The sequence below is a fragment of the Sus scrofa genome, chromosome 15 (genome assembly GCF_000003025.6).
Source record: "Sus scrofa isolate TJ Tabasco breed Duroc chromosome 15, Sscrofa11.1, whole genome shotgun sequence".
In the NCBI taxonomy this organism is placed as follows: Eukaryota; Metazoa; Chordata; class Mammalia; order Artiodactyla; family Suidae; genus Sus; species Sus scrofa.
In genome coordinates, this window is record NC_010457.5 from 77,698,623 (window position 1) to 77,722,280 (window position 23,658).

A 23,658-nucleotide genomic window follows, 5' to 3' on the forward strand; every position below is an offset into this window, starting at 1 on the left:
TATTTCAAATAAAAAGATCTTACCCCCACCAACAAAAAGAAAAAAAAAAAAACGCAAAAATGGCCTTTTAAAATTTACCCACGTATTTGCTTTTCCAGTGTTCTGCATCCTCTCCTGAAGTCGAAGTTTCCAGCTGGCATCATTTACCCTCATCCCAAAGAACTTATACTGGTAATTCTTTAGTGCAGTTTTGCTGATTAAATTATTCTTGTTTTCATTTCTCTAAAAATATCTACATACTTATCAGTTTTGAAGGATATATTCTCTGGATATAGAATTCTGGGTTGGCAGATTTTTCATTTTGGCACCAAAAGATGTCATTTTGCTGTGTTTTGGCCTTAATAATCTATAATGTTAAGACAGTTGTTGGTTGTATCATTTTTTTCCCCTTGTATGTAATGTGTCTTTTGTTCCTGGCTGCTTTCAAGATGTTCTTTTTACCTTTGGTTTTCAGGATTTTAATTATGATACACCTGGGTGTACACTTTTTAAAAAAATCAGGCTTTGGGTTTACTGATTTTCTTGAATCTATAAATGTTAGCATCTTTTATCAAATTTGGGAAATTTAGCCATTGTGTCTTCAAATATTTTTCTCCCCCATTATTTCTTCTCATTCTAGAACTCCATTTACTATGTGTTTGAGCTTTTGATACTGTTTCCAGGTCACTGTGGCTCTGTTCTTTTTTTTCTTTTTTTTTTTTTTTTTTAGTAAATAAGAGTCCAAGTTATTTTACATTCCTGTATTTTATATTCCCTCTTCTACTTAAGAAAAATTTTTAAGGTGTTCCTATTGTGGCCCAGTGGGTTAAGAACCCAACTAGTATCTATGAGGACACAGGTTCAATCCCTGGCCTTGCTCAGTGGGTTAAGGAGCTGACATTGCCACAAGTTGCATTGTAGGTCACAGACACAACTCGGGGATGTGGTGTGGCTGTGGCTGTGGCTGTAGCCAGCAGCTACAGTTCCAATTAGACCCCTAGTCTGAAACTTCCGTATGCTGCAGATGCAGCCATTAAAAAAAAAAAGAAAAAAAATTTAAGGAGTTCCCAGGTGGCACAGCACATTACAGATCTAGCATTTTCACTGCTGTGGCTCCAGTCCCTGGCCCCAGAACTTCCACATGCCATGGGCGCAGCCAAACAAATAAATAAATAATAATTTTTTAAAAAATAAAAAACTTTTAATTTTGAAATAATTATAGATTCACAGGAACTTGCAAAGATAGTATAGAGATATCTTGTGTGTATTTTTGAACCAGTTTGCCTCAACGATTTTATTTTACGTAAGTATGGTATAATATAAAATTGACATTGTTACAATGTGAGTGTATAGTTCTTTGCCACTTTATCATGTGTAGATCCATGAAACCACCACCACCATCAATGTTCAGAATTATTGCTTCACACAAAAGATCGCTCATGATACATACTCTTTTATCTTTATATCCACTTACTCTCCCCCATTCCATTTATATCCTCTACCCCACACACACCATTTTTATTATAGTTGTCTTAAGTATTTCCTCTACCTATTGAGAATCACATTAGACAGTATTATAATTTTTGATTCAACTATCAAAATTTAGAAAACCCCAAATAAAATCTATTGTTTTTATCCTATATATTTACCCTATTGTTCTTCCTTTCTTCCTGATGTTCCAGAATTCCTTTCAGTTCAGAAATCTCTCTTTACTCTCTTTTAGGGTATGTCTGCTGGCCACAAATTCTCTTAGTTTTCTTGTGTCTGAGAATGACTTTATTTTCTCTTCATTCTTGAAAGATATTCCCAGTGAATATTGAATTCTGGGTTGCCAGTTTTTTCTTTAAGCACTTGGCAAATGTTAACATTCCTTTCTGGCCTCTACAGTTTCTGATGAGAAATCTGTGATCATTTACATTGTTTTCCCCTTAGACTGTTTTCTCTCTTGTTGCTTTCAAGATTTTTCCTTGAGCTTTTGTTTTTGAGTGTTTGATTAGGATGTATATGGGCATGGATTTCTTTGTCTATTTATTACAAACATATTTCCATTTCTGTTCCTGAGTGTAACTTCAATAGCTGCTTTATAATCTTTGTTAATACCAATGTATTGATCATTCTGAGATGAATTCTTATTTACTGCCTTTTCTCTTGAATATGGACTACATTTAGGTAATTCTTTGTATGTCCACCGATTTTTATTGTATCCCAGATATTGTGAATGGTTGAAGAGACTCTGGGTTCTGTTACATTCCTCTGAAGAGTACTGACTAAGGCAGATTGAAACTGTAAACTATTTTACTTTGTAGCAAGCAGCAACTGAAGTCTCTGCTCAGTTCTTTTAGCCTTAGGTGGACTTCTTGGAATCTGCCCAGGAATATATAGTTCAGGGTCAGTCAGAGATGTGAATAAGGGTTTACATGCAGAATTTAAGGCTCTCCTTACAGGCTTTCTTCTTCCTAGGATTCTCCCCCTTCTTTCACGCTGTTGTGGTCTCACTGAATTTGTCCTCTCGTTCTTCAATCAAGTAAAACTGAGAGTTTTCTACTTAGTTTCAGTCTCCATGCTTTACAGAGACCAGGGCCTTCCCACAGTGGAAAAAAAAAGCAGTCATTTGCTGCTTCCAAATGTAAGCTCTACTCCAGTTCGTGCTTGCTTTTCATTGCTTTCTAGAGTTTTCAGGTAGTTTTTGTTTGTTTGTTTTTTGGCTTCTTAGGGCCCCGCCCGTGGCATATGGAAGGTCCCAGGCCAGGGGTTAAATTAGAGTTGTAGCTGCCAGCCTACACCACAGCCACAGCAACTCAGGATCCAAACTGCATCTACAACCTACACCACAGCTCACAGCAACACCGGATCCTTAACCCACTGAGCAAGGCCAGGGATCGAACCCCATCCTCATGGATACTAGTCAGTTTCATTTCCACTGACCACAATGGTAACTCCCCAGGTAGTTTTTTCAAATATTTTTTCCAGGATTTTTAGTTGTTATCTGCAGAAAAGTTTGTCCAATAGAAGCTACTCCTCCATTATCAGAAAGCAGAACTTTGAAACTTTTTTTTTAATAAGAAATATGGGCTTTATTTATTTATATTTGTTTTTACAGCTGCATCTGTGGCATACAGAAGTTCCTGGGCCAGGGATCTAATTGGATTTGCAACTGCTGGCCTACACAACAGCCACACCAGATCCAAGCTGCACCTGAGACCTACACCACAGCTTGCAGCAATGCTGAATTCTTAACCCATTGAGTGAGGCACAGATTGAACCTGAATCCTCACAGACACTGTGTTGGGTCCTTTACCCGCTGAGCCACAACAGGAACTCATGCAACATTTTTAATTCTAATAGCTAACATGAATTTCCAAGACAGAGAAGATAATATGCAGTATTTTACTAACTGGTTTTGACCAGAGAGATTTTATTTGTTTGTTTTAATGGAACAGCTGCAGAATGACTGCTTTGCTCTGAGAAAAGCTGAGCGAAAGACAGCCTTATTCAAGGCACACTTACAACTTCTTGCCAAATACAGACCTTGCTTATTATCTACTTAGATTTAATGCTCACCTAATTAAATGCTATAGGAAACATACCTGCTTTAAATGCCTTGCAATTAAAGGTGAGAATCTGACCTTTTTTATAAGGTGAGAATTGTAAGGGTGAGTGATTGTCATCTCCACTCATAATGTCTGAGCATCTAGGTTTGTGTCAGTGGACAAGAGAAAAATTATGAATATGGGACTGTATTCTGGCAGCTTAACACTTTAAGATGGGAATTCAGATGAAAATACAAAGATGGTACATGTAATATGTATTATGTGAAAGCAAAGCAAGTTTTGGTTTGTTTGTTTTTTGTTTTTTGTCTTTTCATCTTTGGCAAGATCCAACAATAAGAGAGGACATGGCACTTGGGGAGATACTAAATAACTTAGCATGGTGGCAGTGGCAGTAGATTGCTGGAGGAGAGAGGAGAGAGAAGAGGCTGGGGTGATAAGCCAACGGCTGGGTCAGAAAGGCTTTGCATGCCATGCCAACCCTGGTACCATTGAAAGACATGGGGCTTTTTTGCCTTTTTAGGGCCCACCCGAGGCATATGGAGGTTCCCAGGCTAGGGTCGAATCAGAGCTGACAGTCACAGCAACTCAGGATCAGAACCCGCAACCTACTCCACGGCTCACAGCAACGCTGGATCCTTAACCCACTGAGCAAGTCCAGGGATCAAACCCGAGTCCTCATGGATAGTAGTCAGGTTCGTTAACCAATGAGCTACTATGGGAACTCTGGCAAAGCAGTTTTTACACCGACTGAAAGGAACTACTACTGACCAATTCATTACTTTTTTCCACACTATCAACCCACTTATATTTTCCCAATGGTTTTTTGAGCATGGGAGGGGTGGTTTTTGTTTTTTAGGGCCATACCCACGGCATAGGGAAGTTCCCAGGCTAGGGTCAATCAGAGCCACAGCTGCCAGCCTATGCCACAGCTATAGCCATGCAGGATATAAGCCGTGTCTGTGACCTATACCACAGCTCACAGCAATGCCAGATCCTTAACCCACTGGGCCGGGCCAGGGATTGAACCAAATCCTCATGGATACTAGTCAGGTTCATAACTGCTGAGCCACAACAGGAACTCCCAACTTTTTATTTTTTAATTTAAACCATAGAATAACTGAAAACTGGTATAATAAATACATATACCCTCTAACAGATTCAATAATTATTTACATCTGCATTTCCCATATTTGCTTTCACTCTGTCTCTCCTTTCCATCCCCACCAGTTTGTGTGTGCATGGGTGTTTTGTTTTGTTTTCAACGAAGTTCCAGGCCAGGGATTGAACTGCTGCCACAGCAGCGACCTGAACCATTGCAGTGACAACACCAGATCCTTAACCCACCGCACAAGAGCGCACCCCACCAGTCTTTAAGGTACGTTGCAGGCATAAGACTTCATCTACAAATAGCTCGAAAAATAAGTTAATTGCACAATATCACCTAATGTCCATTTGAGAAAGTCATGCAGATCTTCCCCCAGATGATGTCTTTGGGTAAGTTAATTTTCCTCTTTATGATGCCGAACTTGGCCTCTGTGCACCAGATTGAATCTCAGAGACAGAGTTTTGGGTGAAATGATAAAGAACAGCTTTCTACTTTGCCAGGCAAAACTTACAGCAGTAATGGCCTGAACCTAGCGTATACCCAGATTGGGACTTGAACCCATGGTTTTAAATTGGAATCCCTCACCCAGTATCTGGACTCACCGAGGCTCAGGTTCTTCATGTCTCTGCACAGAAGGAATTCAGCGAGAGACAAAGTGATAGACAAGGAATAGATTTATTAGGCTAGGATGCTTGTAAGAGGGGCACATGGGCAGGCAAGGAAGCTCTGCCCCAAGGATCTGGTGGGCTACAGTTATGTCATTCAAGGGGAGTGGGGGTCTGGAAAAGAGCACCTCATCCTTTCTGGGAGTGCTAGCTCCTCCTTGGTATCCAGTAAAGTGTATATTCAAATCAGCAGAAGGGTGGTCCTCAAACTCCTGCCCTAGGTCTGAATCTGAGTACAGGCTTCATCCCATCTCCCACCCCCAACCCCCAAACAACCAGAGGCAATTCTCACACCTCCACTAGTCAAGCAAGCCTGCCTTGTGCTGATGGCTTTCTTTAGCAATTTTTAACTGAAGCTGTCTTCCAAAGTCCCCTAAGTTTCCCTTTTTATCTGTGGTCCCTCATCAGGACTTTAACTACCTGTGCCTACCATATCCCTATCAAAGGGTTCAAGGATGGGGTTGCTGATATGGATCAGGGCGTGTGCAGGGTCTGCATTCCTTTAGTCTATAGAGATCATCTGTCCTCAGGTAGTCTCCTGATGGGCTTCGGTGGTCTCAAGGTTATCAAACTGTGACCTTCTCTCTGGAATGAGCAATGTTTCATCAGACAGTTATCATCTTCCATTTGTTGTGGGGCTTCGTTCTGCAGAAGCGCTCAAAGATACTGTGAGGTATATCCCTTGAGGAGGACCCAGGACTCTGCCCCAAGGCTGTCCTTGACTGCTCCTCCTGTGTCTCTGCATCCCCTCCCTTCCCTGATTAGCAACTGTTTGAATCTGCCCTTTGGAATTCAGGGGAGGTCTTGGAGGCCGGCTGAAGGAGGCCTATTTTCTACAAACAAGAAATGGGGGAGAAAGTCTTTCGTGCCCAAGGCTTGTCAACTTAAAAAAAAAAAAAGCATAATCTGAAAGTTGAGACTTAAGTTTTATTTGGGGTGAAATTAGGATTTAAGCCCAGGAGACAGCATCTCAGGTAGCCCTAAAGAAACTGCTCTGTGGTGAGGGGAGAGGTAGGATATATGAGTTTTTGCAACAAAAGGAAGGTAGTAGGAACAAAAGATTTACAGATAACCAGATTTACAGAAAACCAGTTTCTGTGGGAAGATGTAAAGGTCTGGGCCTACTGGAATCACTCTTTTTTTTTTTTTTTTTTTTTTTTTTTTGGTCTTTTTGTCTTTTCTAGGACCACACCCTCGGCATGTGGAGGTTCCCAGGCTAGGGTCTAATTGGAGCTGTAGTAACTCGGGATCCGAGCCACATCTGTGACCTACACCACAGCTCATGGCAACACTGGATCCTTAACCCACTGAGCAAGGCCAGTGATGGAACCCACAACCTCAAGGTTCCTAGTCAGATTCATTAACCACTGAGCCACAATGAGAACTGGAATCACTCTTTTGATATGCACCTCAGCTGTAGGCCAGTCTTCTTTGTTTCTTTCCCGAGTTCCCTCAGGGCTTACTGGCTCACCTTTGTTCTCACCCTGACTATGACCTCTTTGGTTTTGTTCACTTTACAGCCCAGGAGGCAGTATTCCAAAGAGGAAAGGGGGAGTAAGTCATCAAGCTGAAGGGTGTGGAAAGTAACATAATGTCTTTTCTATCAAAGGAAATCTTGGTTACTCCATTTTGCTCCAGTTTCGGCTGAAACACCCCCCTGCGACCCCCTTCCTCTTTACCTTTTCTCCCAGCAACAGTTTGTTTCAACTGGCCAATCGGGAAGAATGTGCACCCTGACCTGACCAATGGGAAGGGGACAGGTATACCACCTGCTACCACCTGCATTAGGGATAAAGAGAGAGGGTCTTAGCTTCAGCGTGCACACTTTTTGAGCACCTGCGCCCTTCTGCAGAAGTAAGGAGCCTTGTCAAGATGTCCCCTTGTCCACATGTCTCACTTTTCAACACTGACGACCCGAGCCAGAGTTATCTTATTTGCCAACAAGGGGGAGGTGCATGCAGCCATGCACACATTTTACAGAAGTTTGGCTGCTGGTCTCGTCAAGATTTCTGTTGCCAAAATTCGGCCTCTATCTGCTGGTGCCAAATTGAAATGCAGAGACAGAGTTTGGGGTAAAGGAGAAAAAGATAGCTTTATTGTTTTGCCAGGCAAAAGGGGGCCATAGCAGGCCAATGCCTTAAAGACTGTGCCCGCCCCCCCCAAGTTGGGAAGAATTGCAGGGAGTTTTATAGTAAAAAGGAGAAAAAGGAGGTTTTCAGATAGGAATCAGGATTGGGCAGACATGCACTCTTCTTTCTTTGGGGGGATCTTCTTCATCAAAGCTGGAGTGGGGAGATCTTGGTGTTGAGGCAGGATGGTAACACTGTAGTTAGTGTAGGAGCGTGGGTTTCGTTGCATTCTTTGATGTGGCCATTGAAATCACTAACCCACTCCTCAACTGATAGAAAAGGAATGAGAGGAATGGCGACTCTCAGTCTAAGAAGAGAAGAGCAAAGAAACCTTAAAACTTTTGGGGCATTTCCACCTCTAAGACTCCTATTGGACAAGGACTGATAGAGGTAACTGGGCAAGGCCAATGGGAGAAAACTACATCCTTCTGGACCCCACATTGGTACCCCCTCTTTAAGGGATTAAAAACACCTATAGGACAATAGAGAGTGGGACTCTTCCTCCTCCTCCCAGTGTCTGTGCTGGGAGCTGTTTGCTTTCCTGTAATAAAGACTTTGCTTGCTTGCTGCCTGTTGGTTCACGAGGTTGATTCTTCAGCACCATGAACAAGAACTCAGATTCTGATGTCATCTTTCCAGCATCAGCATGATCGTGGTGGTGGTCTTCTGGGATATTGCCTAGAATAACGGTACTTGTGAAATGGGCATATGACAATGAGACACCAACATCAAATGCTTTCACTGACATGCGGAATCTGAAAAAAGGACAGACTGAACTTTGCAGAACAGATGCTGACTCACAGACATTGAAAAACCTGTGGTCTCTGGAGGAGACGGTTTGGGGGGTGGGGGGATGTGCTTGGGCTGTGGGATGGAAATCCTGTGAAATTAGATTGTTATGATCATTATAAAAAAATAATAAAATTACATCCAAAAAAAAAAAAAAGAAAGAAAAGGGCATATGGATCAGCGATTCAAACAAACTAGGAAAGTTCCTGAAAAATGACATGTGCTCATCATCTTTAACCCACAGGCAATTGTGCTCAGGGTGCTTAATTTTTAGCTTATGAGTGATTGTGTTTAGGATGCAATTAAGCCAGGGAGACAGACAAGGAAGACTCTAAGCTGTTCAGTTTTAAAGTATTCATTTCTAAAAGAAGCATAAGAAATATAACTTTTCTCTTAGGTGTATAAGATGCCTATATCATCATGTGTATCCCTTGAGAGGGAACCAGGATCCTGCCCCGAGGCTGTACTGTTGTTTCTTGACTGTTCCTCCCTGGTCTTCGCATCCCCTTCCTTCCCTGATCAGCAACTGTCTTTGAACCTGCTCCTTAGAACTCAGGGAAGGTCCTGGAGGCTGAATGAGGCCCATTTCCTAAGAATAGGAAATGGGGACACAGAAAGGCTTTTGTGCCCAGGAGCCCCACAGGGCCCTGCTTAGTTACGTCACTACTAGTCACAGACATCAGTCATCATTGAAGGACTTTAGTGTTTTTCTAGATATGAGGAGATGGAAGAATTGGGCTCATAAAATCTCCTAAAACTATCTAACCGTCTGAAGACCTGTTCTGCCAGTTTTCCCAGAGCTCAGAGTGCCCCACTCCTGGTCTCCACCCTGAGCTCCACTGGCGGGGGGCAGGGGTAGAGGCTGATGACAACTGCCAACTTCAGCATCGGTTCACAAGCCCCACCGGGTCCTGCTCAGTTTCATTTAGTGCAGAAATATCTCTCTTCAGAAAAAAAAAAAAAAAAAAAAAAAAAAAAATATATATATATAGTAAAAAAAAAGAGGGAAGCAGAGGATAAGAAAAGGGAAGATCTTGTGAAGATAATATTGGTTACTAGTTTATAGGTACACATAATACCTTAAATCCTATCATACAGCCTAAGAGTTTCTACACTTCTACATTGGTTTATAATTCTACATTGATGTGGCAAATTAACTGCTTTAAGTGGTGCTTTTCTTTCAGGCTTGGGACCAACTGATGCCCAGAAATAGCTTACAGGATGGTCAGAATCTGGTAATCAAATATCACCCCACCCTCTCTGCCTTGCTAAACTCAGCATCTCCTCTAAAACGCAGATCAGGCATCACCAAGGAAAAAACCCTCTCTGGCTCCTGCTCTTCTCCTTCGCCCCTGCTCCTACCACCCTTTAGACTGGATGGAGTGTTTCTTCTCAGAACCCTACTCCTGCCACCAGCCCTTCTCATCAGACTGGACCTGTTGCTCTCTGGCTCTCCCTCTCTGATTTCTGTAAGTGCTAGGGATTTGGAATTTGCACCCCCAGGCTATGTTTGAGCCAGATGGATACAAGCTGAATGCTCATGAAACATTCATCACCAAAATAAGCAAGTCGACTATGAAAGCAAGAGAAAGGGTCAGTGATGGGAAAGAGAGGCTGGCAAGGGACAGCAGAACTGCTGGGAGCTGCTTCCCTCTGTGCCCGGGCAGTGGGGCTGTGGGGCTGGTCCTAGGCTGAATTAAATGGCTCACTGGCCTTTTTCCTTATCCTCTTCCCTCCTAGATTCTCAGTGTCCCAACCCTACTATGTTTCTCTTGTCAAAAGCCATTCACAGGGAGTACCCTTCGTGGCTCAGTGGTAATGAAGCGACTAGTATCCATGAGGATGTGGGTTCAATCCCTGGCCTCACTCAGTGACTTAAAGATCTGGCGTTTCTGTGGTTGTGGTATAGGCTGGCAGCTGTAGCTCTGATTAGACCCCTAGCCTGGGAACCTCCATATGCCACGGGTGTGGCCCTAAAATAGCAAAAAAAAAAAAAAAAAAAAAAAATCCATTCACATTAACAAGTGGCAAGATGGGGACAGGAGGGCACCACAACTTAAAGGAAGTTTCTTGAGACTGAAGCCAAAACACCTCTGACTCGAACCCAGATTGGGACTTGAACCCATGGTTTTTTAAATTAGAAGCATTCACCTGGTGTCCAAACTTACTGAGGCTCCATTTCTTTGTATCTCAGCAGAGCAGGATCTGGCGTTGCTGTGGCTGTGGTGTAGGCCAGTAGCCATAGCTCCAATTTGACCTCTAGCCTGGGAACTTTCATATGCCATAGGTGTGACCCTAAATAAGACGAAAGAAAGAAAGAAAGAAAGAGAAAAAGAAAGAAAGAAAGAAAGAAAAAGAAAGAAACGGACACTTGTGAAGGATACAAGTGAGCAGGTGAGGAGGCTCTGCCCCGAGGATTAGGTGGTCTACGTTTTTATAATCCAAGGAAAGTGGGAAGGGGGGGATAAAGATAGCCTTCCTCCTCATTCTGGGAGTAGACGTCAGGCTGACATCACTAGCTCCTCCTTCATGTCAGGTAAGAGAGTATTTGACCCTATGAGGTCAAACTAGGACCATCATGGTATTTATTCAAACCAGCAGGAGGGTGGTAATATATGCTGAAATATGTTGAATCATCTCAGGTTCTCTATAATGAGGGTCTTCTCCTTTGGAATGTCTTCCTTCCCTTAAATTCCTGTCGTTGGTCCTAAGGACCATTATCTTGATTTTGTTTTGTTTTGTTTTGTTTTTCGTTTTTTTGTTTTTTTCTAGGGCCTCACCTGCAGCATATGGAGGTTCCCAGGCTAGAGTCAAATTGGAGCTATGGCTACTGGCCTACACCACAGCCACAGCAATGCCAGATCCAAGCCACATCTGCATGGCTACACCACACCACAGCTCACCACAGCTCACAGCAACGCCGGATCTTTAACCCACTGAGTGAGGCCAGGGATCGAACCCACATCCTCATGGTTCCTAGTCAGATTCATCAACCACTGCACCATGACAGGGACTCCGGGACCATTATCTTGCTGAACTTGAATGCATTCGAGGATCATTATCTTGCTGAAATTGAATGCAGACCTCATTTTATCTTTCACTTAATGACCTGAGGCATATCTGCTTTTATTTACGGTTTTATAGTTAAGCCTGCTTTGTTCCACTATGTTCTGATGGCTTTCTTGAGTGATTAACTTAACAGGGTCTCTCAAAGTTCCCTGGGTTTCCCTCTCTATCTATGGCCCCCTACTGGGACTTCTACAACTACCTGTGTAACTATCCTACTCCATCCCTAACGGGACCACTTAGAGAGCTTGATAAGTGCCCTGGACCTTGGGGAACCCAGTGGATTTTGTCTGCCTCCACCTGGAAAATAGAAAGAGTAGAGAGCTAGCTGCTTAATGGCAGAAGCAAGGAGGAGCTGCGCTGCATTGGGCTAGGCCTGTGCTCCAGAAACTGTTGGGAAAAAAAAAAAAAAAAAAAAAAAAAGTGCATCTTCAGTCAGCTGGGCACTTACTCTGTCCTTAGCCAACTCCTCGAAATCTGGTGACGCCTATGGTATTTCTCCTTTAAGAGGTTCTATCGCCTTTGTCAATAGCCCTCCTAGACAAGCCTAAGATGAGTTTCTCTGTATCTCCCCTGAATCCATCTCTCATCTTATGGAGATGCGGACTTTCTTCCCGAGCTACATGAAGAATAGTCTTGGACCCCAGAGAATACATCTTTTTTTTTTTTAATTTATTGTAGTATAGTTGATTTGAAATATCATGTTCATTAGAATACATCTTTAGGAGAGTTCCCATCGTGGCTCAGTGGTTAACGAATCCGACTAGGAACCATGAGGTTTCGGGTACGATCCCTGGCCTTGCTCAGGGGGTTAAGGATCCGGTGTTGCCATGAGTTGTGGTGTAGGTTGCAGACGCAGCTTGGATCCCGTGTTGCTATGGCTCTGGTGTAGGCTGGCAGCTACAGCTCTGATTCAACCCCTAGCCTGGGAACCTCCATGTACCTTGGGAATGGCCCAAGAAATGGTAAAAAAAAAAAAAAAAAAGAATACCTCTTTAAATATAGAATGTTAAGCTTTAGATGGCTAGAAAAGAGGAGGGGAGAGCACAAGCTGAAAGGGCTCCCCACTTACCACAGGGGCATGACCCATAAGTACCCATTTGAAGGACAGGCAGATTTGGGTGGAAAGGGTCCCGGATGAGTGAGGTGTATTGGATCCCACAGTCTGCCCACCTCTGTTCACAACGGAGGGAGCCCAACATGCTAGTTTATATTATGCATCTGGATAAGAGTGTATTCGTGTTTTGTCTTTCTGACAAATGGCATAAAATTACCTAAATCTCACTCTAGGAGAGGAGTCAGCTACCATTACTTTCCTTCTGGTAGGGAATCGAAGGTGCGTAAGGGGAGAGTGAGGTTTATAGACTAAAGAAGGGACCCTCATGACAGCATTTGATTGTTGAGTGAGCCACTGGGAAGGTGGGGGAGGCTTTTGTTTGTTTGTTTGTTTCTTTCTTTCTTTCTTTTTAGGGCCGCACCCATCGCATATAGAGGTTCCCAGGCTAGAGGTTGAATGGGAGCTACAGCTGCCAGCCTACACCACAGCCACAGCAACACTGGATCCAAGCTGCATCTTCGACCTACACCACAGCTCATGGCAATGCTAGATCCTTAAGCCACTGAGCAAGACCAGGGATCAAACCCTCGTCCTCATGGATCCTAGTTGGGTTTGTTACTGCTGAGCCACAATGGGAACTCTCCGGGGGAGGTTCTCTGATTGACTTTCAAGTAGAACTGTCAGTCTTTGATGGGTTCAATATCTACTGGTACATACTAAGGAGATTTCCAGGCCGAGGAGGGTCATAGTGGTTTCCTGTTTCAACTAGAAAGATATCTGGTCTTCAGCTTCAGGGTCAGAACCTTGCATACGCATTTCTTCCATTCGCTAAATATTACAATAGAAATGTAGTCCAAATCAATGTTTTATATGTATTTACAGCTATTTGTATAAATCCATCACATTGAAGACAGATTAAGACTTGTCATCAATTTCCTTAGGGGAGAATGAAAGTGAAAAGGAGAAATACAAGCATTGGATGAATGCTGCACTGGTAAGGGTTGAGATTTCTCTAAAGTTAAGCTTCTGAACTGAGGTCCCTTATTCTGTGGCTCTGGGGCTGAAGGGACTTTGAAATTGGACTGGATCTCTTCGAGGGGGGCAGCTCCCAGCTCAGCCCCGGTTGGTATCCAGGGCCACTGAACGCTCTTCCTTTCTCCACTGGGGTCCAGCCGGGGTGAAGGCATGGAGAGCTGGATGCAGCCTTGCTCTTCCCAGCTCCAACCTCTCCTAGCAAAGCCTGTGTTTCCCCTCGAATCTCTAGCTAGGGGGTCTTGAGCAGACAGACTGGGGAGAGTCTGGGCCCAAAGAACTTACCTGGAACATTCAAAGGGAAGAAGGAAAGTAAAAGAGGGCTGAGGCAAGGAGAGTAGTGACAACTGTGAAGTGTAACTATTCATCCCGGAGGGAGCAAAGGTACAGGTATAACTTGTATGCGCAAGAGTGTGGAGTGATGATGACGATTCAGTTCCTACAGGATAGAAAATCATTCCTTCCTGAAATTCCCTGGTGGCTCAGTGGGTGAAGGATCTGGCATTGCCACTGCTGGGGCCCAGGTTGCTGCTGTGGTATGGGTCGGATGCCTTGCCCGGGAACTTCCACGTGTCCTGGACATGGCCAAAAAAAAAAAGAAAAAGAGAATCATTCCTTTTCTACCTAGCTTTCCACTCCCATTTTCTGTCTCTCTGTCTCTCTTACACACACACACACACAAACACACACACACTCTCTCTCTCTCTCTCGTGCACACACATCCTCCCTTGCCTGCAATTCATCACTTTAAATCAACATGCAGAACTGGATACACATTTCTTTGCTTCATTAAAAAGACTTTTTGAGTTCCCATCATGGCTCGATGGATTAAGAACCTGACTAGTATTCATGAGGATGTGGGTTTGATCCCTGGCTCTACTCATTGGGATCTGACATTGCCACAAGCTGCAGCAAAGGTCGCAGATGAGGCTTGGATCCCGAGTTGCTGTGGCTGTGGTGTAGGCCAGCAGCTGCAGCTCTGATTTGACCCCTAGCCCAGAAATTCCATATGCTGTATGTGTGGCCCTAAAAAAAAAATGTTCCCACTGTGGTGCATTAGGATAGGCAGCGTCTCTGGAGTCCTAGGACACAGGTTCAGTCCCCAGCCCAGCACTGTGGCTTAAGCATCCAGCATTGCTGCAGCTGTGACAACCCAGATCTGATCCCTGGCCCCAGAACTCCGTATGCTTTGGGGTGGCCAAAAAAAAAAAGGACTTTTTTTTTGGCCATGCCCCAGGGCATGTGGGAGTTCCCAGGCCAGTGGTCCAACCTGAGCCAAGGCAATGACAATGTCAGATCCTTAACTCCTAGGCCACCAGGGAACTCCTAAAAAGACTTTTAAAAAATTCCACCCTCCATAATTATATTAAATGTATAAAGTTGTTCTCCTCATTCTCCAATCAGTTTCTGGTCTCCAACCTTCCCAAGTGCAAATGCTTGAATGATTTCAAGAAGGAAGCATACAAAATCTGCAAGTTGTGAGAATCTTTGTTCCTCCTTCAAGGTGGATGAGGAGAGGGGCCCTGAGGATCAGGTGGTCAAGTGACCTTTTCCTCTGTTGGTGTTCTGGTGGATCCTTGCTCCCAGAGGCCCAGAGGCCACTGGGGGCAGCCAGCCCCGCTCTCTCTCCTATTTGCAGGGCACTGGATTGTGAGCTGATACCAGTGGAGGCTGAGAATCACTCACTCTTGCTGTGACTATCTGTACGGCAAATTGTCTTTAAAGATTTCTTGTCTTTGGAAACAGTGTCCACTGAGTAGGGAATGACAAAAATTATGTTGTAGGTGAGTACTTAATACAGAAAGATGTTCATAAAATATTAAGTGAAATAAACAATATGTAAAACAATTCATAAATATGAATGTACATATATATGTGTGTATATGCATATATACATAACTGAAGACATGATATACCAAACACTTAATTGACTAATACTGGTTCTCTTTGGGGTAGAGTAGGATAATGGGCATTTTGAATTCCCCTCTGTTTTATCTGTTATATCATTTCCTATATTTAACACGTATTACTTTTGTACTAAGATAAACATTTACGGCACTGAAAACTATGTATTGGCAGAACTCCATTTGCATGGTTGACATCATCTGAATCTTGGTTTAGTCTAATTTAACAAGAAATCAAAGACCATATTTTTTAAATCAAAATAACTGCGTTCTTAACACCAGGAAAGAGGAACCAAAGCCCCTGCTAAGAGCCCGACTTGGTCAGACACCAGATGGCCCCAGGATGCCTTTGTTTGGCAGCAGCACTGCTGATCCCCAGATCCCCAGAGGCACCAGTTTCCGAAAGTAATGCAAATCACTGGAAGCTTGGCCATGTAGAAGCGTGAGAACTGGATGAAACAGGAAGATCTGGATTCTGGTAAGAATTCATCGTCATCCGGGAGTGGAACCTCCAGCAAGTCACTTGATCCCTCCATCCTCTCCCCAAACAAGCTCTTCTTATTCACTCACCAATTATTTACTGAGGCGCCTCACTGCCCTCGGCTCATGCTGGAATGCTGTGACCCTGTGCTATTTTACAGACTTGCTATGAGTGTGTTATTTTGCAGACTTGTACTCCATTTAATGTATACCACCATTTCCATCATTCTGCAACAGAATTATGTAGAATTCTCAAGATTTGTTTGTTTGTTTGTTTTTTGCTTTTTAGGGCTGCACCTGCAGCATATGAAAGTTTCAGGCTAGGGGTCAAATCAAAGCTGCAGTTGTCAGCTTGCGCCACAGCCATAGCAACCTACACCACAGCTCACGGCAACGCTGGATCCTTAACCCACTGAGCGAGGCCAGGGATTGAACCCACGTCTTCATGGATCCTAGTTGGCTTCTTTACCGCTGAGCCACGACAGGAACTGCTAGAATTCTCAAGCTTTAAGAGTGGAGTAAAACCTTTGTAATCTAGGTATTGAGAGCTCTAGAAATAAGAGAAAGTTAGTGGTCCTCGTAAGGGACTAGGGTAAAGGATAAACAGAGGAAAGAATGGGAGATGGGCGGGAACCTAATTCCTGTGGTCCAGAGCATCTTGGAGGAGGGGGCAAAGGGGAGAAACCCTGAGCCAAAGCTGTGGGGAAAGTTGCAATTCATGGTGCCAAATTCCTAAGCATGATTGTCTAAATGCCTTATTTTCCTCAATGTACGATTCATTATTCTTCTCAGGCAACCCCAGTCTGAACCAAACAATGCTGATATGTTTGCTCTTACTACAGGAGAGGGTGAGATTAAGCTCAACAACGTTGTCCTTGGAGATTGAATATCTAATGGTTAAGATCACAGGTTTTTGACAGATATAGGGAACAAGAGCCAAAATCAATAGACACTGGTATTTTGTTCCAGAAAAACTACACAGACTAAACATGGTCATAAAGGATATAATAGTGTCAGGGAATGTTATTTTTCTACTTCTCAGAAGAAATTTAGATCCATTGCTAGACACAACCTTTATTGTGATTTTAACCTATCATCATTTGATTGTTTTTCTTCATTGTACAGCAACGTGCTGGCCAAGAAAATCGAAGGCCTCTCAGCAAGAAACAATTGGAAAACAAACTAGTTGGAACTCGCTCACATAAGGACATACGTTCATGTTCAAATGCAAACACACACAGACAGGGATAAATGCCGTTGAAGGAAAAGAAACATGAGGTATTCCATAAGGCAAACTGACTACTAATCAAAATTTAACTCTGAGGAGTTCCCGTTGTGGCTCAGTAAGTTAGGGACCCGACATAGCATCTGTGAGGATTCAGATCTGATCTCCAGCTTCTCTCATTGGGTTAAGGATCCAGGGTTTCTGTGAGCTGCAGTGTAGGTGGCAGATGCAGCTCAGATCTGGTGTTGCTATGGCCTCAGCTGCAGCTCTAGTTTGACTCCTGGGCCAGGAACTTGCTATGCTGCAGGTGCAACTATAAAAAGAAAAACAAATTTCACTTCGAGACCAAAAATACCTTTGGGCAACAGTTGGTGAGCAAATTCCCTCTTAATGAGAGTCCAAGGAGCCCAATGTCAGGCTGTTTTAAAGGGCTCCCCTGTGCTCAATTATCTTAGGTAAATATGGGGCCGGCCAGGTAAAAGTGCTTTGTAAGTCAAATTAGAGGGTGGTTGATAGGAATGTAGAAGGAAGTCAGAACTGAAGATGTTTCTGGCCAGAGAGTTTGATTCATTAAAAGAACACTAATAGCAACATAAACTCATGTGCCTTTACACACACAAAAATAATGTTTCCTGATTCGTAACCCATGTGGCTGAGAGGGTCTCTTCTTTGTGTTAAGAAGCTAGAAAAGCTCACTTGAGATCATCTTAATGTTCACTTAATTAATAATTGAGATCCTATTAATCCAGAAAAGAGCCATTTGAGGATTTTTGCAGACATTGCAGGTATGGACTAGGGCTCTGTGTATCTTCTCACAATATTGGAGGATTTTATGTGTACAAAGGCCTACTAGGAATCTTCTGCCCTTGCCTCCTTCTCCGTCACACACCTACAGCTCTGCTTTCCCAAGTAAAATATTGTAGCACTATCATGCTTTACAGATTATACCTTACATATTCGGTAATTAAATATGAAAAGTAGGGAGTTCCTGCTGTGGCTCAGTGGTAACAAACCCAACTAGTGTCCATGAGGATGCAGGTTTGATCCCTGGCCTTGCTCAGTGGGGTTAAGGATCTGGTGTTGCTGCAAGCTGAGGCATAGGTAGCAGACACAGCTCAGATCTGGCGCTGCTGTGGCGTAGGCCGGCAGGCAGCTACAACTCTGATTCAACCCCTAGCCTGGGAATTTCCATACGCCACAGGAGCAGCCATAAGAAGGAAAAACAAAAAATCTGTGTTAAGACCTCAGGAAGTTTTAAGGTGTTGCTTCATAGACCCTTTCAAGCATACAAAGACCTGCAAACTATAAGCTCAGACAGTAGCTTTGCAGAGACTAAGGCAGAGAAGGGCTAAATGAGATTTGTGGGTATGGTTTTGCCTAATGGAGTGGGTCATAAATTGATTCTTAAGAAGCCTGCAATGTTTTTTCCTTAAAGAACTATGATGAACTTAAACCATAAGGGACATCAGGCCTTCGAATTCCCAAAGGGCAGGAAGCAGTCTAAGAGAGCAACTCAGCTGCAAAGATGGGCTACTTTTAGTGGAAAAGGAAAAGTGCCCAAAGGGTAGACTCAAGAGCAGATATGGTGAATGACTTCCAAGAAACAGAACTGAGTCCTCATCAGGGAACTGGCAGCACACACTCAGGAGGATTGCAGAACTGCTGTGAGCCAGGGACTACTCTGGGCTCCCCACTTTTCTCCCTTTTGAGCCTAAGTGTCTATACCTTGACCCACTGCTGTATTTTGGGTATGGTGGGGAGATGGCTTGTCTCTTGAGTCACAGGTGTTCAGATTGGGTGGAGCTACCCTAGGGGATAGTAGCCAGGGAGCCTCAGCCACATGCTACCATAGGATCTGGAAGCATGGATCGATGTCGGGAGACATGTTTCTACAATATTTTCTTAGCCACTCTGTTTCTATTTTCTTTGCTAAAACCTCCATCTTGTCCTGCCTTACTTTACCCCATCTTCCTGCTCGAAAAACAGTTGCAGTGCTGGTAAACGACTTAAGCTTAAGAACAAAGACCTAAAGGCATAAGTTATTCTTAGGGTCAGCTGAATGAGGACAGGGATGCCGGACCTGTGCAGATGGGCACGCCTGTGCAGATGGGCAGGGCGTCTGCACAACATATGTCCTATCAAAATAAGAGAAAGAGGAACCTCATGGCCCCAAGTGGTTTATGAATGGTCATTAGCAGAATATGCATCAGCAAGGAGAACCAAGGTGCAAACCTAGGCACCCCAGGTTGCCGCAGATAGACATGCCCTTTGTGGAAGCACAATGGTGATTCTTGAGATGCTATGCACAGATAGCCAAGCTTCCCCAAATGCTAATGATTGTTAAATGCCTAAAGGTCAGAATAAAAGCTTAATCATCTACCAGCTGTGTGACTTCTAAAATAATAAAAGAACTTCTAAAATAATACAAAAAACTATATCCTACACCTATAACCCCCTCCTCACTTGACGTCATCCTAAAGAGCACAGTAAAAGCAGTGTGGTTTCTTGAGGCAGCACTCTTGGTCCCTGAGACCTTGAGTCCCCCAGTTCCCACCTTTACTTAAGATAAATGTCTCTGTATCTTGTTTTATGTTAACTTTTCCTTAAGTTTCACGGCACCCGTTCTTCCGCCCTCACCTGCTGAGCTGTCTCGGCAGATGGAGAGGAGGGGGAGTGAGTATATCTTACATGTAGGGGAAATGCAAAGAATTCATGTCCCATGGGCCACCTGTGAAGTCTTAAAACATGCCTGTGAATTCGTTGATGTTCTTCCCAACAAAAGATAGAGCCCAATTCCCCTTCCCTTGAAAGGGGCTTGCTTCTAACAAATAGAATATGGCAGAAGGGATCCTGTTTGACTTCTCAGACAAGCTCACAAAAGGGGAGGCAGTTTTGCCTTGTTTCTTTTCTCTTGCCAGGTTTGCTTTGGAATCCACTGACCCCTGTGGGAGGTGGGCCAGCAGCCACCAGGGAGGGCAGGGTGGAGGTGTTCTGGCCACAGTCCAGCTGCGGTCCCAGCCCAGGGCCACTCTTACCCGGCAACCTGTGAGTAGGAAGGTGAGTTTTCAGATGTGGTCCCAGCGCAGAGATGCCACGGGGAGCAAAGACAAACTGTCCTTGCCAACCCCAGCCAAATTATAAATTCATGAGGAAAATGAATGTAATCATTGATTTAAGGCACTACTTTTTGGAGTGGTTTGTTATGTGGCAACAGATTAACTGGATGTTGATGTGCAAATACCTGCTAGAAATATCCCCATATGCAAATGCAACCTTGTAACAGTCACAAGATTTTAGGCATTATAAATTATAATTTCTTTATGGTTCCCAGATTTATCACTTACTAATTGTGGGACCTTTAGTAAGTCAGTCTCTTGAACTTCAGCGTCTGCAACTATAAAATGGAGATGAAAGTACTTGTCTTAAAAAAAATGATTTATGTTGTGAGATAACGGATGTTAGCTAAAAAAAAGTCATTTATGAATATTATCTAGCAACGAGCAAAAGGATGATGTATTGGATTCACATGATTACAACGATAAAAATGTACAGAAATAGATGATTAGGTTAGTGGAATTAAAAATATTTTTTTCCTTCTATTTTCCAGATTTCCTTAAAATGATTTACTTTAGTAATAAAAAATTAGAAAGTGTTCCCCAAAATCCCATTGCACACTCCCAGCCCAAACCCAGGGAATAAATCAATGGTTATTTCTTCTCAGTCTCCCTGCAGGTTAAACCAGGTAAATGGTTTGGAAGAGAAACAGTGATGAAACAGCTTCCTATCCTTGGAATCTGGGGGTCAATACAGGATTGACCCCAGAACCCAGATTACTTGCCTCCCCAGCTAGCACACTATTTCTTCCACCTGTAACCTCACAGTACTAGTTTTCACCTGTATAGGCTAAGCCACACGAAATGCCTTTATTTAAATAACTGGAAGTCTCAGCCATCTGATCTTAGGAGGCATATAATCCAGTGATTAGCAGAGTCAGTCAAAATGCATGCATTGGAAACCTGCCTCCAGCACGTATTATCTGGGGTTTTTGTAGATGTGAATAATGATACTGGGGGGAGATCATCCTGGATTACAAGGGTGGACCCTCTATCCAAAGACACAGACACACGCAGGTCAGGGGAAGAGAGAAGTTATGTAGCCACAAACCAGGCAAAGTCTGGAGCCACAGAAGCAGGGAGAAGTGGGAACGGAGTCTCTCTTAGATCCCAGAGGAAGGACAGCCCTGAGGACAACTTCTAGCCCTCTGAACTGCGATAATACATTTCTGTTGTTTTAAGACACCAAGTTTGTGATGATTCATTATGGCAGCCCTACGAATATAATGCAATGGAAGAATCTTGCAAATCACAAGGATGAAGGGAAAAAATTCAAATGACAAGAAAAAAACCATTTAAAGCTTTAAAAACATGTAATGGATACTTTGTATTATTTATAGATATATACATATTGACAAAAAGCATAAAGAAAATGGGAGGGAATTCCCTGGTGGTCTCATGGTTAGGATTTGGTGCTTTCACCACTGCAGCCTAGGTTCAGTCCCCAGTCTGGGAACTGAGATCCCACACCAACCCACTACACACTGTGGCCAAAAAAAAGAAAGAAAGAAAGAGAAACAAATGGGAGTGACAAAAACTAAATTTAGGGGAGCGTGAAGTGATGGAAGAAAGGTGACACAATGGAGATACAGAGGGCTTCACCTGTATTGATAATATTGTGTTTCTTAAGCTTAGTGGTGGGGTCAAGCATGATCAATATTGTATTTTTATACTGTTGTGTAGGACTTTGTTTAATAATAATTAAATTTAAAATAAAATTTAAAAGGAATAAGAAAAAAGGATAAGAAGGAAGGCTAATGATGGCACCTTGAAGGCAAGGAGCTTCTTTCCTAGATAATGTGTGACCTTTCAAATGTCAGCCAGAACAACATGGTTTGGTGCATATGTATCTCCGGATACTTCATAAGCAGATGAAAATCACTTTGTTAATATTCAGGGTTCTGATGTTGTTTATAAATAATTCCAGTAGTAACCTTTTTCATGGGAAAAACACCTGTACAGTGCCGACTGATTACTCCCTGTGGATATGGCTTAGCTAAAAATTAATATATCATACTTTCTAGAATGACACACTGTGGGCTGGAATAAGAGAAAACAGTAATTTATAAGATGGAGTAATTACTGGAGGATCCAGGTACTATTTACTGACTTTCTTCTTTGTTCTCAAGCCAATAAAATTATTGAGCCCACATTCCCAGAGTCCTTTATTAGCCTTAATCTTAGGTTGTCTATCAAAAACAATACTGTTGTGGATTAATAAACACCACATACCTGTAATAAGCCACCCGGGCCATTCCATCTTCCGAAGTAATAAGTGAGCTCAGCTGAGGCATTATCAAAGTGTCACTGACTAGCAGGGCTGTGGGCGCTTGCTCCCTTGGGTGGCCTCACCCGCCTCCCTGGCTGCGCTATCTGGACTGTCCACGAGGTGGCAGCAACTGCACAGCCGTCAACCCATGGCCTCCAAGGACAACTGAGACCGCCATTGACTTCCTCACCCTCGCCAACAGGGCTTTTTCTTTTAGTGCTGGGATTTAGAAAAATATTGTGACCATTTTCAATTAAAAATCATTCAGGTTTAACCACAACTAACATAAATAGTCGTTTGATATCTGGTACAGACCGCCTCACATTCTTTATTTTTTCTTTTTTTCAATACACTTGGTGAAATGCTTTATTATTTTAAAAGCATACCTGTTTTTCAAAGTGTACTAGGCCTGTGAATAATCTCAGGTAATAAGACATACATTTATATTGTGACAGTACAGTGGAAGTCAACAGTACAATATTCAGAGAAACAGTCTTTCAAACAATCGGCATTTTATAAAGGGCAGAATCCTTTGACAGCAGGTAAATTACAGCTGGTTTCAGTGGGATTTTCTTGTTAGGACATTATTGCTAAAAATCCATATTCAGCTGGGAAATGTCACACCCAGTCTCCAGTTTTCTTACCGAATCTCCCAGTGCCCAGTTTTGGAAACTCTGGACCCCTGAGCACTTAAGCCCCTCAAAGTGTTACTGAATAGGTCAGACAGACCCCCTGCCTAGACCCAACTTGGCGGGGGCCCTCTGCCTCAGTGAGGAAGGTTCTTTTTCCATTAGGGTTCATGCAGCCCCAAAACAAAACCGAAGCCAAGACTGAGGCAGCACAAGCTTTATTCAATGGCCAGAGAATGGAGAAATGGGAATTTAGTTCACAAATTAACTTCTCGCCCACATGGCAAAAGGGATTTGATTTTAAGAGTAAAGACCAGTTTCACTGATTTACATGCAGCTGTCCAGTTTTCCCAGCACCATTTACTGAAAAGACTGTCTTTTTCCCTTTTTATATTCTTGCCTCCCTTGTTGAAGATTGACTGTAGGTGTCTGGGTTTATTTCTGGGTTCTCTATTCTGTTCCATTGGTCTATGTGTCTGTTTTGGTACCAGTACCACACTGTCCTAATGACTGTGGCTTTGTAGTATTGCCTGAAGTCTGGGAGAGTTATGCTTCCTGCTTGTTTTTTGTTCCTCAGGATTGCTTTGGCAATTCTGGGTTTTTTGTGGGTCCATATAAATTTTTGGATTGTTTGTTCTAGTTCTGTGAAAAATGTCATGGGTAAT

General features: G+C 43.1%; 1 long non-coding RNA gene across 2 annotated transcripts; it reads left to right on the forward strand.

The window, feature by feature from the left end:
• LOC106506279 lies at positions 1,107-23,388 on the forward strand. 2 transcript variants are annotated; one of them, XR_002339421.1, is made up of 3 exons: positions 1,107-10,612; positions 13,224-13,335; positions 15,013-23,388. It is a non-coding gene; the product is annotated as an uncharacterized LOC106506279 (long non-coding RNA). The 2 variants fall into 2 exon arrangements; XR_002339422.1 differs by lacking the exon at positions 1,107-10,612 and having other exon boundaries at positions 12,882-13,335; positions 15,013-15,157; positions 15,560-23,388.